The sequence below is a fragment of the Pleuronectes platessa genome, chromosome 3 (genome assembly GCF_947347685.1).
Source record: "Pleuronectes platessa chromosome 3, fPlePla1.1, whole genome shotgun sequence".
NCBI classification, from domain to species: Eukaryota; Metazoa; Chordata; class Actinopteri; order Pleuronectiformes; family Pleuronectidae; genus Pleuronectes; species Pleuronectes platessa.
The window spans coordinates 20,853,106-20,856,914 of record NC_070628.1 but is presented as its reverse complement, the minus strand read 5'-3'; positions in this window follow the sequence as shown (position 1 = coordinate 20,856,914).

Genomic DNA, 3,809 nt, shown 5'->3' with positions numbered 1-3,809 from the left:
TCTTATTGTCAGTGTCTTTTTTTCAATCAAACTCTGTCATCTGCTGTGATGTAGATTTTAAGACAACTCGTACACTTTGGATCAATTAATATTTGCAGCAGTAATAACAGACAGTTTTACTGTAACTGAAATGCTGTGCTTCTACTGGCTAAATTGGTTAACAAGAAAAACTGGTCTACAAATACTGTGAATAAAAATGCAATGGGAATGTGATGCAGCATCCTCTCATAAAATTTAAATGAACATTAAATTAGGTGATTCAATTGTTGGACAAGTATTAAGGTGACGTGTTGAAGGTGAGTCTGTGTTGATGGCATCCTAAGCAAAGGTGGTTCCTCTAATCGGCGCTCAGGTGAGTGCGCTGCGACCCAGAGCCGACAGGTGGAGGAGGGACGGCGCTACTGCCACCTTCCCGACGCTACCACACACTTTACTTCCAGCTGTGATAGTGAACTGCGTGTTTTATTTGTTTATCTCTTCCTGCGGGGAAACGTCTCGGTTTGGTTCAATCAAGTACTTATTAAGAAGTAATGAAAGGTTTGAAAAGTCCAGAAAAGCAATGGGCACAGCCACGGCCCTCTTGCAGCACCGGGGTAATCAAGAGTCGCACCTCACGGACGGCGGTTATAATATTTATAAAAGTAGGTAGAACAGGATTGGTCAATAACGAGGGTGGGTCGCCGTGGTTTACACTTGATTCTTCCATGATGGTGCGCAGGCATAGTTCCAGCTTCTTGGCACTGGAGTCAGGAAGTGATGAGGAGCGGCTCCCAGTCTCGCGCCTCCTCTGTTAGATGCTGGGCAAATCTTCACATAAACAAGCCTTGACTTAGCTGACGCCTTGTGGGTCGGTGTTGTTGTTCATTGGATGAAAGGATATTGTGTTCCTGCTTTATCGGCTGTATGTTCTGTTTGTGTAAACATGCGCATCCTCCAAACAAAACAACGTCATTCTATCTTCCCGTCAGAACCTGGGGCAGCTGCTTGAACACTGTGTGATGTTGACTAAAGCTAAAGGAGTTATGCTATACAACAGAAAAGTTAGGTTTGAGAACAATTTAAAGTACAGTGCATCATATGCCACAGATTTACAGTCTCCAGAACAGGCAGCGGCTCTTATCAGACCTTTTATCAAGACAGGTGTGTGACGTTCTGTCATTTTAGTTTGTGGATTTCTGTCTCTTTCTGTTTTCTGTTTTATTTTGTAGTCTCGCTTTCTTGTGTGTTGTTTCAGCTTCTCGTGTGTGTTCACTTCCTGTCTTGGTGATTGTGTTCTCCAGCCCTGATGTGTTGCACCTGTGGCTAGTTGTCCCTGCCTTCCCTGTGTCTCTATATAAGTCTCTGTATTCCCCTTTGTCCTTTGTCGGTTCATACTCGTTGTTGTACTCGTTTGACTCGTGGTCATTTATGGGTTTTCGTGTCTTGCTATCTCATCCAGCTTTCCCGTACTTGTTCCGTGTTCCCTGTGCGCCTTGCCGTTCAGCTTCTGCTCCTCTGTAGTAGTTCTTGTCTCCAGTGTCACCCTGTAGTGTTTATGTTTTGTTTTTGTCTTGTTTAAAGACTCTTTTTATATTAAATACCCTTTTTGTTAAAACCTCTGCATCCTGGGTCCATCTCCCTCCACAAACCCTAACAGTGTGAGATTGTACAGCGATGTGACGCACACACATTTGAACCAAATCAAGATTAACACCAAGCAGCAACGGTTATTACACGTCATTGTGTGAAGGCCATATATCTGGCCCAAACTGCTCCTGCCCCCATCCTCCTGCATTTGTTTAGGATTCAGTTCTTTTTTTTTTAAATTCTCTTTTTATTTAGAAAGGCACATTTCCTTCACATACATTAAATTCAGCTTTAGTCTGTCAAGGACATAAGAAAGGCTGTATGTAGTAAATATTAAAAATAACACGTGCAAATACAGAAAACATCTTCATCATTCACAAAGAAGTGATGAACCTGGCTGAAGTGCCATCACCTTCAAGAGTAGCAGACTTAACGTCACAAAGCATTGAACTGCAGCCACGTTCTTCACCCTGGAAACATTTCTGGTGTCCTTTTCTTTATTTGCAGCGTGTTTCTGTATTTGCAGGTGTTGTGACTTTATTAAGCGCATGTGTCATCAAATTATGGCTTCCTCTCTCCCTCATATTCTTTTTGACATGAGTTTTTTGTGTTTTCTCGTCTTTATTTTTGATTTAATTCACAGAGCTTATCGCAGAGAAAATGTGGCTTGGAGAATGCTAATCAATTCCACCAATCAGACATCATGGAAGCTTGGGTTAAATGATCAGAGAGAAGAGGCCTTGTGCTGAGTTAAGTTTGTCAGCTGAGTTGTCTGCTCTCTAGTGTGATTAATAGTAATCAAATAACACATTACCTGAGAAATGGTTCAAATTCATAAGAGGTACATAGATGACCATGATAATAATGATAGAAATAAAAGGACAATAATAATTTGGCAGCCCAAGTAAATTCAGGCATATTCCTTTCTTAAAAGCGGAGGGAAATAGGGAACTAAAAGATTCAGCACAGGGCCAGGTTCAAGAAAAGCCTTAAAAAATAATCAATACATTTTAGAATCAATCTAAAAGAAAACTGGGAGCCAACAGGTGTGATCTGATAATATCTCTTAGTTCTATTTAAAAGTCTGGCTGCTGAGCTTTAGTTGAATTGTAGAAACTACAGTCTGTTCAGGGTTTTCAGATGAAGATCATAGGAAAGCACAAGGTAATAAAAGCATGTATGATTGTTTCTGCTACTCTTATTTTTGGATCAAACTTTTGGCAATATTAAAGGGATGGTAAAAACACGATTTGATGAATTTTGGAATGGTTAACTTGTAGTCAATATGCAGTTTTAACAGTTTTGAAATGTTGTGAGATGTGGTCAATAGATTGCAGTATTTCTTCAGCGATCTGTTGTTGCCCAATCCTGTTCTGAGTCGAGTTCGGCAACTCTTAGAGGGAATATTTGTTTGTTTGATCAAAAACTGTTGAAATAATGTTAATGATATGAAGATGTATGTGTAGGGCTTTCTAGGCTGTGCCCCTTTACTTCATCGAGCCGTGTGGCACTGAGTTGGACAGGAGCTGTTTTTAGACAGGAAATCTGGTAAATTAGTTACAGACATTTTCAGGAGTTTGGCACATAAAGAACGCATTAGGAGATCTGGGTCAGACAGCTAATCTTTTAATGAATTTAACCAGATGACGGACATTTACCAAGTCCCCTGAGTGCCTGAACAAATCCATTCCAAAGATAATAATTCAGTATCCATATAATTGGAACCTGATTGTTTTAAAACAATGGGATATAGATTTTATTGAATACATTCATCAAAATACATTTGCAAGGCCCAATTGAAATCATTGAGCCATGGAATTTTGTGAAATCCGTTTTTTTTATGAAGAATTATATAAACCATTACAAAATAATAAAATCACAGCTTATATCCTTTGAAACTGAGTGAAAAAGAAAAAAAAATCCCAGATTACGACATTCCCAAAACATCCTTTAACTTTAACCAGCAATTACACTGTGTTCACTGCACTGGAGGTCTGTGAGTGTGTGTTTGCTTGTGTGTGATTTGTGACTGTGTGTGTGTTCTGAATCAGCAATCTCAGAAGAATTATAAGTGACTTGAGGTCTCTAATCAAAACAAGCTTTTTTTGTATGTCTCAATTAAAAACTGTCCATGGCTAAAGCAGAATAGCTTCTGCGATTAAGTGTTATTTGTGAGAATGTTTTGCATCAGTCGGTTCTGTTGATTAGTATTGATTCTCTTATGTTTATCTTTTTCTTCATAA